Raw genomic sequence first — 15,098 nt, 5'->3', positions numbered from 1 at the left:
TGTGACGTATTAGGAGGATTTTATGACTATTTGTTTTAGATTTCTTCCATATAGCTCCTTTAAAGTGCCATTGTACCAATATACATGTAAACCTTCAATCATATTTATAGTGTCTCACAAACAATGTTTTTAACAGTAAGAACTTACTGATGACCCAGGTAACAACTTAAACCACTGTGCTCCTGCGTCACATCTGATTTTGTAACCAAATCAAAAGACATTTCAGTCAGAACAAACAAACAATTACACATGTTCTCTTTGTTTAAGTATTTTAAGTGCACTAACAAAATGCACAATGTCCTTTGGATGCTTCAGTGCTGCTCTTCGAGAGGTTTTTCTTCAAATAAATTAACTGATCAACATGTTCAGGAGACAAAACACTGCATTCAGAGCGGACAGTGTCACCTGCAGTGCTGAACACATGCTCAGATGGTACGCTAGTACAGGGAATGCAAAGGTATGTTTTGACAAGGTTTGTCAGGAGAGGAAGCTCAGTCTGTTGACTTTTCCACCACTGTAACACATCACCTCCCAGGATCAAAGATGGAGTGTCTTTAAACTTAGCCACTTCAGCATAGGCTAGCTCTCTGGAGGTCCTGGCAGTCTGTCTAAGGTCCACTGTGCCAAAGATGTCGCCAAAAAGATCTTCAAGTGCCTTTGACTTCTTGGAAGCAGGAACGTATTCTTAAATGACAGAATATCTCTTTTTTTGCACTCCAAACACTTGTTACCTGATTATTTATTATCTCATTTACTTGTTTATAACATTGAGTCAATAACACCTCCACTAAAATTAAAACTACTGTACACAAACACACACCTTGTTCGGTGGCTTGAGCCTGGGACAAAGGCACTGAGGCAGATTGATCATTTTGGTCACCAGATAAGGTAGAAGGGGTATTCTCAACCTATGCCACTTTGTCATTCTGTAGATGATTAAAACACAAATAAACATACAGACACACAAAAGCAAATGGAAAGCATTAAACACTAAAAGAAATAATAAAAATATTACTCATGAATAGTGTTAGCATTTCTCAAAGATTAATAAATACACAGACAAAAATATGATTTTAACTTCTGGTCCCACAGCTCTGCAGCCTCACATATGAGACACTGGAAAGTTGCATCTCTCTCCTCCACACTATGACAAATGACAGTGTCTTGAACCTTAGGTCTAAAGCCGCCTTCACATGATAAGAACAACGCGCTTTACTCATCGCCAGGTGGGGCGCAGAGGTCAGAGGTAAACTCGGTTCAAATAATTTCAACTCTGAGCGCAGCGCTCGGGCGGAAAATCCGAGCAGTGCGCAACGCCAAGGGTAGCGGTGCCACTTTGTCAGGCGGTGCCGCCCTCTCCATAGACCAACAATGGGACAGCCAGCGCAAAGCAGTTTTACAGCTGATCATGTGTAGAGGCCTTAAGGCAGATGCTCTGTGCAAGATCTCCTGCACGTCCACATATCGCTGTTCAAGTTCGCTTGTCTCCTTCATCTCTGTTACTAAAGTGGAGTCTTCCACAGAGATCCTAAAATGATCCAACAGTTTAGCTTTCAGTAGTGCAATAACTGACACAGTGGGCTGAGCTTCCTCACACATGATGGTGATCACACTTTGCACTGGTCCCACCAGCTTTACCGTGTCTTCAGCTGCAGCAATGTCCCTTTTGTTGAGTGTATGCACATCATTTGCACCTTTCCTTAGTTTTCTGTCCAGGAGTGAAGCACACACTGCAGCTTGTTGCTCCAAAAAAAACGCTCCAACATTTCAAACAAACTGTTCCAGCATGTGATCACATCTGCCTTGTGGGGGTCACATCACATTTAGTTTGTGTTCTGGAAGTCCAAGCAACTTCTGTTTCTCTTTCAAAACTGCAGTCACTACTGTGCTGCAGTGGAAAAATGACATGACCCCCCAGCAAGCATTTTTTGGTTTAAAAAATGTCTAATAGCCGTCTACATGAAGACCTGACGTCTAGGCTAAATCACGGCTGAATATGGGCTGTCAGTGAAAATTTGGTAGACGTCTAACCATAGCCAAAGTGTAGACATCATCAATGATACGGCTATGTAGAGACCATGTCCAAAAAATGGAGATAAACATATTTTAATTACTGTTGACTGTCCATACGTGATTGAATATCATACCGCACGCCATCTGCAATGGCGAAAATTACATTTAATCAATTTCAAAATTAAATCGGCTAGATTTATAGACATGTAGCCAGACTAAATGGGAGCTAAATATAGCCAATACGTTTTGCTTGCTGGGCCATCTCACTCTGCCCAAAAGACGTGCTGCACCGGCACATTTCAGTCCTTTCTGTGTGGCGAAGTTTATGGTATTTGATGTGTGGTGACAGATTAGCCTCTATTCTGGCTACCGACATACTGCTGGCATTATCGGTTATGAGCACAGGCTTTTTGTCACTGATATTCCACTCCTCATGTGCTCCTTTCAAAACCGACCTGTCTGCAGAACATAATTCTTCATTTGCCACTCGGGGTCAATATGATGACAGGTCACGGTTACATGGGCTTCTGTTATACATGACGTCCATCCATCTGTGGTGATAGCAACTCATTCTGCATTCATTAACTCAAGTGTAACTTCATCTTTAGCTTGACCATACAACCTCAGTATGAAAGTTTCACTGAAGTGTTGTCTTGATGCATGGAAAAATGCCGATCCATGAACTCCGATCCAGTTTTTCACGAAATCCGCGCCAGGTTTTACTGCCTGCGATTGAAGCAGTCCATTCCAGTGATCCGCTCCAGCTCTTACTATCAATCCACCAGGCCAGCATGCAGACAGCAGATACACAGAGGGTAGGAAGAGTAGTGGTCAATTTAGTTAACTGACTATTTGTTTTCTGCTCTGGTTTTTTGAGAATGATATTTTTATTTGGTTTACACTCTTGCTGTTTAAGTAAAGAGCACTGATGGCATTGTTTTGGGCACAGTTAGTGAAATTGGAGCCATGGATGGACTACAAAAACACTACGAAAATAACTGAAAAGGAAAGGCTGCATTGTTTGTTAAATGCCAACAGTGTCTTGTGGTGTTAATCTATTTTTTATTTATTAGGGGGCAAAGCACAAGTGTGTGGAGTCTTGCTGCTATTTTAATTTCATTGTTAGACATTTTAAAGATTTCTTGTGTTGATTCATTTTCTATTTATTAAGGGGCCAAAGCAGCCAAAGCAAACCAGTTATATTTTTTAGTTAATGTTAATGTTCAAGTTTAAAGTTTGTTTATTTAACCCTGTTAACAATAAACAGGTCAGTTTCTCATACCAACTGTTGTGGATCATTCTAACTAACCTGATTAAGTAGTTGTTCTTGTTAGAGTAATATCGCTTGATCAAACCTTTTCTAACATGGCTGACAACAAAATAAGTGAATATGCATAATACGTGCTTGGATCGGATCGGTATCGGTATCGGCCAAAACTCAAGGCTGTAATATCGGTATCCGATCGGAAGTGAAAAAGCTGGATCGGGACATCCCTTACTCCTCTGGAGTTATGGTTAAGTTTTTGCGGGAAAAAGTTAGTCAAAGCTGGCGTGCAGGCATCTGACACGCTACTGTGAAACAGTATGTGAAACAGTGAGGAAACACGTTTGCCTGTACAATTAAATTCTTCCTTTGCTTAGTGCAATGAATACCAGAAAAAATATCAACTAAATCCACACTCAATTAGAAATAGATAAAAAAGTAAACAATATAGATAAAAAAATATAAAACTAATACATACACTAAAGGGAATATATAGACAAAGATAAATTGAGGCAGCAAGAAACTGTAGTGTAAATATTGTGCAAAAGTCCTGTGCAGACTGGATGTGTAAACATGGTCCGCTCTTTGGAAATATTTTGTGAAGTGAACACAGCACGCTGCAGACGGCAGGTACAGCCCCTCCCCTTACTAGCTGCTGAGCAGCTGGTGTCGCCAGCATCAAACTAAAATATAACTTCTAACGTTAATGTGGGAGCTAAGCAGAAAACTTTATCAGTTATGCCCGTCCGTAACATTAATAGACAATGTTAGTTTAACAGGACAACACAATTATGTGTGTCTGAAAAGTTATGTTAACTGTAAAGTCACAGATTGAAGCTGAAAAAACAGTTGGTTCTCTGATCACATAGTGAGGTAGAAACAGGAGCATCCTGAGCCTAAACTACCAACTCTATTTGATCAGCAATGAAAATATGGTGCCAATTTACCAGAAGCACAGAAAATAAACAGGGCTATAGATAAATACATTTGTATGGACAGATCTTGTTTCTGGTTGTTATTTATTTTGGGGGGATTTTTTTGTTGTTATCATTGATGTTACTGTTCTGATCTTTATTTAAAAAATGACATGCCTCTTAATTTTTTGTTGCTGTATTGAAAATGGTATTGAGTATTGAATATTTTCCTGGGTATCGATATCGAGTTTGAAATTTTAGTATCGTGACAACCCTACTATAGATGCACCTCTCCTGTGGACTCTGCAGTGGTAGATGCTCTGCAGAGAGGGCAGTGGAGTCCCGGTGATCTTCTCAGCAGTTTTCACCACTCTCTGCAGGCGTTTGCGGTCCATAGCAGTAGTGTTGCCGTACCACACAGTAATGCAGCTGGTCAGGATGTCCTCCACAATGCAACTGTAGACGTTGCTGAGGATTTTGGCTGACATGTCAAACTTCTTCAGCCTCCTAAGAAAGTACAGCCGCTGTTGAGCTTTCTTGACCATTGATGTGGACGCCCAGGTTTTAGAAGCTGCTCACCCTCTTCACTTCAAGCTCCCGGATGAACATTTGCCGATGAGGTCTCCTCTCCCTCCTCATGTCCACTATCATCTTCTTCATGAATTTCCCACTTGTGGGATAATAAAGTTTACCTTGACCCTGACCTTGATCTTGTCCATGTTGAGGGTGAGGCTGTTGTCCTCACACCATGACACCAGACTGGCAACCTCCCTCCTGTAGGCCGCTTCATCACCGCCAGTGATGCGTCCTATTACTGCGGTGTCTTCTGCAAACTTCAGGATGATGTTGTCCTTGTGGGAGGCGACCCTGGGTGAACAGGGTGTACAGGATGGGGAGGAGGACACATCCCTGTGGGGTGCCAATGTTCATAATGTTGCTGGCTGAAGTCCTATTACCAATCCTGACAGACTGGGGCCTGTCAGTCAGAAAGTCTAGAAGCCAGGCACAGAGGGAGGGGTCAGTGTGTGCCTGATCTGAAAGCAACAGAGCGGGCACGCAGCATGCAGCATAATTGACTGTTTATCCAGGGCTTGTGGTTGGGGAACTTCCTGACTTGTATGGTGTGCACGGTGTTGTCGACAAAAGTGGTAATGTACCCAGACACATACTCAGAGTAGCCCTGTATGCTGACAGAAGAGTCCTCCAGAGTGGCTGCAGCTTTAAGCACATCCCAGTCTGTCAGAGCAGAACAGTCCTTCCGGGTGCTCTGTCTCTGGGGTCCGTAGTTTAACTTGTTTGGTGACAGGGTTCGTTTGTTTCAGTCTCTGTCTGTAGGCCGGGTACAGGAACAATGAAATATGCATAACTCCCTCTCCGATGCTGTTGTAGCTGGCCAGCACACTGGAAACCGGCAGGTGTATCTTCCAGCTCCGGTGCTTTAATTTGCATTCATCATAGTGACTAACTCACACGCCAATCCATTTGTTTTCCTAACCTCAACATTTGTTTACTATGTTTCATATCACAGGCCTAAAGATTTCAGTAGTTGAGTAGTGGAGCTCACAAACTACTTGAGAGTGACAGCAGAGGCTCCGGGCTTAGTAACAGGTAAGAGAAGAGAAGAGGAAAAGAGGAGAAAAGAGAAGAGGAAAGAATGAGAAAAGAGAAGAGGAAAAAAGGAGAAAAAAGAAGAAGAAAGGAGGGGAAAAGAGCAGAGAAGAGGAGAAAGAGAAGAGGAGAGGAGAGAAAAAGAGGAGGAAAAAAGGAGAAATAAGAGGAAAGAGGGAAGAAAGAAAAGAGGAAAAGGGAAAAAGAGGAGAAGAGGGGAGAGGAGAAAAGGAAGAGAGGAGAAAGGCGATGAGAACAAGAGGAGAAAGAGGAGGAAGAGAAAGGAGAAGAGAAGAGTAAAGAAGGAGATCAGAGGAAGGAAATAAGAAGAAAAGAGAACTGAAAATGATGACAAAGAAGAAGAGAAAGGGAAAAGAGGAAAACATAGAATTGGAAGAGGAAAAAGAGAAGAGGAAAAGAGGAGAAAAGAGAAGAATGAGCAGAGAGCTTTCCTCTTTGTTTCCTTGTGGCAGTTTAAACCAGGAGTCTGTCTGCTCTGCATATGGAACCAATTTGAAATGTGAGAGTATAGGGACTGCATGAAAGACAGATGATAGTTAGGAGATAGAAAAAACTGTTTTGACTTTCCAGCCAAGCTATTTTCAAAGTTGACCTCTTTACAAAAAAACTTGGCGGAATGCAAATTGCCAGGCAGCACAGTAAATGAACTGCATTTATGTAGTGCTTTTCACTTCTCCGTAGCCTCTCAGAACGCTTTACATCATTACATTACCTATTTGCATGCAGTCCCAGAGTGAGTGTATCTTCTTTCCTTTAAGTTGGTAAAATTCCTTCTATTTTCATTTTACAAGTGAGAAACTCATTCTAATCCCGAATCACCGCTTGGTCAGTGCAGTTCATGTCTACATATTTCGCACTAGGTGTCCTCCAGCATTTGTTTGCATGTGCATGTGTTTTTGACAGCATGTCAATTTACACCATGCAACACAACACATGGTTAGGTTTAGGCAACACAAACACAACCATCCACCCATCCACCACCTCTCCCCCTGCCCTATAGGGACTTTCCAGCTCCTTACATTACGTCGTTACCAGCAGTGTTTTAGTCTGATACCGTCCAGTGGCATATCATGCCAGTTGCCATCCAGCCGACCAGCAGCATATCATGACACCACAGCTGTGTTACAAACCAACACCATCCGGCAGGTGTATCATACCACCACAAAAGGTGTTTTTTGATAAAGCGGTGGTGTTTGGCAACTTTGGAATGGGAATGGCTTGATCTGAGATGACTAAACTCCATAGATAAATTGACTGACAGAGTGGGAATGAAACTTACAATTATTTTTTTGTTTATTACTCTGCCCATTATTTATATAAAGTTAGAAGTTAAGGTCCCACTGATGTCACAGCTCTGGAATTATGTGGTGATCTAACCTCCCAATGCCAACCCCTGATGCAGAGTGCCAAGCGGGGAGGCAATGGATCCAATTTTTCATAGTCTTTGGTATGACCCGGCTGGGGATCGAACCCACGGCCTCCCAGTCTCAGGGCGGACACTCTACCACTAGGCCACTGAGCTTGTAATATCTATCAATCATCATTTGATCTGTAAAGTATTATAAAACATGAAAAAATGTCCAAAACTATTTTAAAGTGCTCATTTAGTCTAACCTACCAGTCTCAAATACAAAGATTTACAGTGAATTACAATGGTAGGCGGAGCAATACAATACAATACACCCAACACTAACAAACTAATGCTGCATTTTTATAAACTATGATAATCTCGCTGCATCCAGATGTCGTCTCATTCCCTCTATATCTCCTCACACCTCTGAAAAAACTGCCCCCCCCCCCCCATTTTAGCATATTGGATTGTGATATTTCCTACAACTTCAGTAATATGTGCTGTCTATGCCTTTGTCTTTGTCTGTCTGTATCACAGCAGCCTACAGTGTTATTAGACTGTTACTGATGACGTGTAAACAATCAGATGCTGTGTCAGGCCACTGAACGAGGCTACAGAGTGGTGGCTACAGACCAGTGGCGGCTGCTGGTCTTTCAAACAGGAGAAGCTCATCATAAAATTTGTCATATTTTAGCGAGGCAGTAACTTATAAAAGGAACATTTAATTGAAGCTGATTTTCAACCACACTCATGCCATAGAACCACAGCAAAACACACCTCAAAGATTTTCAGATGGGTTTAGTCGTGTGTACTTTACAAACGATGAAAATGAGCTATATTGCTTATGGAAATAAGGCACTCTGGAAGGCACTCTGTCAGAAGACTCCACTCGCAAATATCTGCATGGGACTGAGCTCAAAATGTGATGATGCCGGTGTGTATTTCAAAAGCACTGTCAATCAAAAAGGGGTTCAGCCTTTTAGACAATTCCTTCAATCATCATACACTGAGCGTCCTCTCCCGCCTACTGCTCCATTAGGTCCCAGGGAAGCTAAAGCCCTTTTCACACAGAGTGCGCAAAGCACAGACCTCCGCCGACGAACCCATACTTACCCTTACCCAGACTTATTGCATATTGCGACAGGCCTACCTCCTCACACAATTTCTTTCAGTTTGCTTTCTTGTAATCAAAATTTTCATTGCTTTTTGACATAGAAATTAGTGGTGGGCGATAAGACCATAACATATCGTCTTGCAATAAACACTTATGCGCCATCCATAGAAAAAGCGTTCGATGTAACGTTCAATAATGTTAGTGTATTCTGTCAGGAAAAAAACACGAGGAAAGCCGCGCATGTTACCCTCGGAGTCAGGCTGTGCAAGGTTGGTTGCATGAACACACTCACTTGCTCCCTGGTAACCTAGCAACGGCGTCATGCAAACAGCTAACAACGTCAGGTTTGGTTGAGCTTATAAGTCACGACTTTGGGCTTGTTTTTTTTTTTTTTTTTTAAGTCGCTTACAAATATTGGTAGTCGTGGGTTGCGTTTTTTTGGGCTTGTTTCTAAAGTGGAGTTGCTTATTTGGGCTTGCTCTCTAAATGTCATCTTTCTTTACATATACATACACACACATATATATATATATATATATATATATATATATATATATATATACGTCTAATAAGTTATTTAAATGCATGATAGTATGTTGGACTGTAGGATGTTTCCACAGCTCCGCTCCCTCCGCCCCTCTCCTTCTCCGCATACACACAGCTGAAGGTCAGTCAATGAGACTTTTCACATTTAAATTGCGTGATTAATAGAGGTTCTTTAAATATTTCGCTAACAAGTAAATATTAAAGAATAATATGGAAAGAATACAATACAGATTTGTAGAAAGAGAGAGGATTAAAAGATTCAACGGCAGTATGCAGATTCAGATTCTGTGTGAAATATGTACTCAGCATTCAGATCTTGTTTAGCATACCACCAAATAAATGTGTTAAAATTGATTTATTTTCTCCTGGTCCTTATTTTAAACTAGTCCATACCGATTGAGTGCACAGTTGCCCACGTACAGTTTCACATGGTGTGTGTTTGGGAAGAAGAGCAATGTATTCAGACAGAGTTTTTGTGAATTTGATAGTACGATTGCTTTATTGAAAGTAGGCTACAGTAGTACCATTGCCAATGATGGGATAGTTAGTGGGCTAAAACTGTACATTAGAAGCTGAGGTAGCACGTTGAAAGGCAGATAGTTAAAGTGTTTATATGTTGTATTGACTTAAAAGTGGGGCGCACTGGTAGTTCACATGGAAGAGGTGTGGCTAGCCCTTGTTGCAGCAGCATACTGTAGCCTATGGTATTTGGCCACAGGGGGAGCCACAGCGATCTGTCGCATTTTAGCCGTTTTTAAGCATTTTTCTGTTGTTATAGCGCCACCCAGTTGCCAATTAGAGTTAAATTTCTCCAGTCACCTTGAAGCGTCCTGTTCTACATATCTACCAAGTTTAGTAAAAATCGATATGGTGGTTAGGCCTAGATAAGAAATTAGCTCTGACTCGTGTGGATTACATTTACTCAGTTGAAAAGGCACTTTTATTGCAGTAAAGGGTCTTAATTACCTGCTTCTTCCACCAAATGTAATATTCTAAGGTGGGATATTATCTTATCAGTGAGGTACACTATATCACATTTGGTTCTCTGGTCTCTTGATATGAAAGTGTAGGCTATGACAACAATAACACGAACGGAAACCAGCCACAATACCCATTGTAACGACTGTAATGCTCGTGCCAACAGCTGATATCCTTCAAGTATGAGTCATAAGTGAACTCGCATCTATCTGCCTACTCAGCACTTCGCTTAGCCCAAACTTTTCAGACTGCCCCGTCTTGTCTCAGGCTGTACGGCTGAAGGGGAAACGTTTGCATGAAAACAGCCTTACCATGGTTCAGCTCGTCGGTCGAGTTCATTCCGCTCCAGCCTCTTTACATGCAGACATCGCGTCGTCTGGAGGTTGATGATGTCCACACACAGCCTGGACAGCCGGTGGTCCTGAAGTTGTAGCCGCGCACGAGTCACTCAATAACTTTAGTGTGCAAATCTGTCCACAGTTAACTCAACCCTGCTGTAAGAAGTTAACTGAGTGCCACAGGTAACATCACGGTATGGTAATTTTTTTGGTTGCAGATTTAAAATTGATCCACAGGCTGTCTCGAGCCCAGCCTCCCCTCCCAAGGGAACGCGTCACTCCACGCGAGCGTCTGGGAAGCTGATTTAAAAGTGAGAGCCTCTGTGTTTGGAGGAACGCCGTCTGGTTGGAGTGAAATATGAGAAGTCTTCCTCTCCACATCATAACGCTTCTCCCAACTGCCACAAAACTCAAGACAGAGGTTGATAGGGAATAATTTAGACTATAATGCAAACAAACAAACAAACAAACAAACAAAAACACTTCAAATATTTTAAGATACTAATTCATGGGAAATTCATGACAAATTTAAATTGTCTTTGTAATGGAAAGCAAACATAATGCTATGCAGCGAGAGTTGCCAACTATATTCTTTAAATAAAACATCAAATTCAGTAATCCAAGTTGTGAGAACGTTTTTTCAACTTCTTAAATATAAAAGGAGTGTCACCGTTAATAACTACCAGATCTTTTCTGACCTCTGCTGGTGACTGTAAGGCTTACACTGATGTCGTCACCGATAAAAAAGCATGCATGTAGAATTACACTGACATAACAGGTACATATTTTACTAGTATGTTCCTATACATAATGTACACTTATTTTTTAATTATACTTTAAATTATAGGTCATAAATCATCCTAGCCTTGCATCATCAGACCAACCTGCAAATGCCAGCACAAATAAAACACGAGCTGGCAGATTTGTCTGGTCCTTAGGTTACACACATTCTGCTCTCTATCTTTGACTCAGTATGCCCTGCTGCTTTTCCTGTCATGGCTTCTGTATGCCATGTCCTCAGAAATACATTAATCTATTTATTATCCTTGAGTCTTATACTACCACCACCATAAAGTAATAATGTGGTTTTAGTCTGGAGTTAAAGGACCACTGTGTAGGATTTGATTTGTAATACACACACATGCACAAACAGGACCTACACATGCATTGAATGGGAGGTGGCTGCCATGTTGCCCTGCCATGTTTCGACAGTTTTCTGTTTTCTTGCATCAGCCACTGTAATAAGAAGAGTTACACTGATCTGTAACATGAAACTGCTTTATTTCTAATCACCTGCTCCAGTTTTGGAGAAGTTAAGACCTTTGTGGATAACCTTTGTCTGGATCTCTCCATTGATGTAGCCTCCCGCAGTAACATGCCAGACTGTGTCAAAAATACATGGATTTGTGGGGCATTGGTAGCGTACTGGATAGTGCCGGCGCCCCATGTACAGAGGCATCGCCTCACTGCAGCAGCCGCAGGCTCGAATCCGGCTTGCGGCCCTCTGCTGCATGTCCGTCCCCACTCTCTGTCCCTGTCTTCCCATTTCACCTACTGTCCTGTCAATGAAGCCAATAAAAATAATCTTTAAAAAAAAACATGGATTTGTAAATTGAAACTGCGTTATTCTGTGTTTTTACCAATTTCAAGGTCTGTTTCAAAATGTCTGTATCATCTGTATCAAAAAAGGTGGGCACATATTAACTTGTGAGAGAAAAGGGGAGAGCTCACAATAGCATGTTGTGGGCAAGCCGTCTGTCTCTGAGAAGCCAAAAAGCATCAGAGATGCACTCGTGTAACGTGAAACAGCTTTATTCAGTGTTTTTAGCAGTTTAAATCAACTGGTTTGCTTGTTTTGGAGAAGAAGAGATTTCTGTGGGTAATTCAGCTCCAGAAAAAAAACTCTTGAACAAGGAACAGTGAAGGAATTCTAGCTTGGAGAAGTTTTGACTGGTTGCAATCTGCAGTTCCCTGATAAATGCCACCAAATCCCACTAAATATTACACACTTCACCTTTAAGTCTCACTTTTGCTTTATTAGTAAAACACATGGCCAGTGCTGCAGGTTACTCACACTTTGTGTGCTCTGTGGTAGGACATTTTCCTCATAAATCCTTATTAATCTGTTGTGATTGTGAAACGTAGACATTGTTCAATTTATACATTATTAGAATTGCTGTTTTTCTAGTTAGCATGAAAAAAAATCTGTTAGGTTAGCTGCCAGTCTGAAGTCTGTGTCACCTAGAAAAACAATTGCACGCTGTTATGATTTCTGTATCCATTTACTCACCCTGATTCCAATATTTCTGTGATGATAATTTTGGTTATTAGATGATGTATGATCTAGGAGACTTTAATCGTGGACATTTTTCTATTGATTTGCATTTAAGTTTCACAGTCAAGGAAACTGAAACTGTTTGAGGAAAACTCCATGCAGCTGACATCAGCATGTTAGCATTGTTATGTCAACATGCTAGCGTGCTGATGTGTGATGACATTTATTCATCAGCACTGTTGTTGGTTTGCAGGTATTTGGTCATAAGCCAATATATTAGTCAAATAGAATTTCCACCTGATGATGGCGCTAGATGAAAATTGAAGGGATCACATAAGTTATGAGGATCCATCCTCTGGTTATAATAAATGGCTGTACCAAATTTACTGGCAATCCATACAATGGATTAATGGATACAATGAATGCAAGCAACTGAGACATTTCACAGGGTAATGGAAAACTTATTAGTGTTGCTAGAGAGCAATTCAGGGATTTGCCAAATGTATTAGGATCCATCCACTGGAGACAGCAGATGTCTGTACCACATTTAATGGAAATCCATCCAGTAGTTGTCGAGATATTTCAGCCTGGACCAAAGTGGTGGACCGACCAACAGACCTACATTGCCATCCCTGGAAAAAAAATTTAAAAAATGTGAGACCTGCCTAACCCTCACTTATGTTAATATTGTACTTTACTACAAACTATTTGTGTAGGCTAAACCAGTGGACCTTTTTTTGGCCAGTATGAAGAGAAGGAATAATTGAAGCGACCAACAGTGTTTTAATGTATGGATTGCGTTGAGACATACCATACAAAAATGTGAACCTATTCTTTAACTCTGCTTCTAACTTTATGATCTACAGGCATTTGACATTGCTGAGATGGAAATATATGGTCAGTCTTTTCTTTGTCTTTCCCCTCTCCATTCCAGTTTGTATGCTACTGAGGTTAATTTCAGTTCCTGAAAATGTTATGAGTTATGAGAGGGGGAAATCTGCTTAGGTGCTGGAATCATGCAATAACAATAAATCAGTGACTGGACCTGAAACATGGCCTTACACACTATCAAGACAAAGTTTAAGGCATAGTCTTAGATATCTGTCATCTCATGGCCCCTTCACATGATATGGACAATATGTGTTAAGTTACTGACATGCAGTAAAACAAGAGTGCAAATGTCACATATTTTCTCTGTTTTAGTGCTCGGTGCTTTTTGAGAAACATGGGAAACTAAAGGAAGCCAGTGGGAATATGCTGATATGTTATACTTTATCCAATCTTCTTTCCCATCAGAGAAACTTCTGAGAATCTTCTATAGGACAAAAATGGTTAAATAGAAAGGGCTAGTCTCAATAATACTGTGCTTGAAATGTATGTGGCGCATATTGCATCAGAGATGCCTTAATACATCCATATCCAGTGAACATGCCAGGAGGAGAGGTCATCATGTGGTACCCAACCTTCATCAATTGTTTCGACCCTTAATCACAACAGTCTCCAGTTGGTTGGCCGGCAGTGGTGGCCAGGTCACTGCCCCTCTCCCCCAGGCTTCCATCAAGTGTCCTCCCTCTTATGCCAGAGCACACAGGGGGCTCTTTCTTCTGCTTCTCCCAACATTCAAACTGCAGTTTTCCTCTTTTGTCCCCTTTCTCTAACTTTTGTCATCAGATTCCACACGCATTGAGCTGGAATCCTCGGCATTCCACTTCCACTGAGAACAGTCATGTTGTCCATCCTTTGTCCCTACAATCCCAGACCAACTGTTGGTGCTTGGCTTTTTTTCCTCTCAGCCACTTCCTCACAGTCCTCCTCCCAGGGGACTATTAGTTCTGCCAGGATTACTTTCTTTCCCTCCTAAGACCACATGAGATGTCTGGTTTCAGAGTTGTAGATATTTACTCTGGGATCTGTAGTTTTGTTCCAGGATAAGCCTTCATTTCCAATCCCTGTGTGGACTGCAGCAGATTTTGTTTTGCTTCACCCTGGACATCAGGCTTCTTACCTCTTTCACAAAGCTGATGTTACAGTGTCTTTGTTTTGGCTGGGTGTTGCTCAAATGTTGCCAATACCTTGTTATGGCGCCATCTGTATCCCTCCTGGGTCAGAGCTGTTTTGCACCCTGATAGAATGTTCTTTTTACTCCACACAACCTACACAGGGGTACCTTCCTCATTTCCCACCTGTGCAAGGCTCCAGACCTCATCCTGGATCAAGGCTCTCTTTTCCTGAAGAGAGGACTTAATACAACTGATGAACACAATAATTTGCAAATCGTTATTATTATTTATTTTTACAAATGTTATCAGATTCACTTACAAGTACAACTCAACTTGACTACAGTATATTATATTTATATGTAGGCTACTCATGATGTGTTACATTTGTGTATTTGTCTTTGACTCTTTATCCTCTTGATATTCATTTCATTAATCCTTCCCCCTCTGTTTCCTGTCATTGCCTGTCAGGCTTTTGATGCATTAAAGCTAAAAGCCTAGAGTGTGACAAAGTTAATGGATGATGTTTTAGACAAAACTGGACAACAAAGTGTCCTGGTTATGTTCAGAATGACCAGGGTCATCCATTAGTCACCTAAACAGTGGAGTTAGGACAGGAAGAGAGGAAAGGATGAATGGACAGATGGTAGAGTTTTGTTCACTCTAGCTCAGAGTTTGT

General features: G+C 41.3%; 1 protein-coding gene across 1 annotated transcript in view; it reads right to left on the bottom strand.

The window, feature by feature from the left end:
* gask1a (golgi associated kinase 1A) overlaps positions 1–15,098 on the bottom strand; it is a 143,222-nt gene that overhangs the window by 101,939 nt on the left and 26,185 nt on the right. The window lies entirely within an intron of this gene.

The sequence above is a fragment of the Epinephelus fuscoguttatus genome, linkage group LG8, assembly GCF_011397635.1.
Source record: "Epinephelus fuscoguttatus linkage group LG8, E.fuscoguttatus.final_Chr_v1".
Classification (NCBI taxonomy): Eukaryota; Metazoa; Chordata; class Actinopteri; order Perciformes; family Serranidae; genus Epinephelus; species Epinephelus fuscoguttatus.
This window is presented reverse-complemented; position numbering and strand designations above follow the sequence as displayed.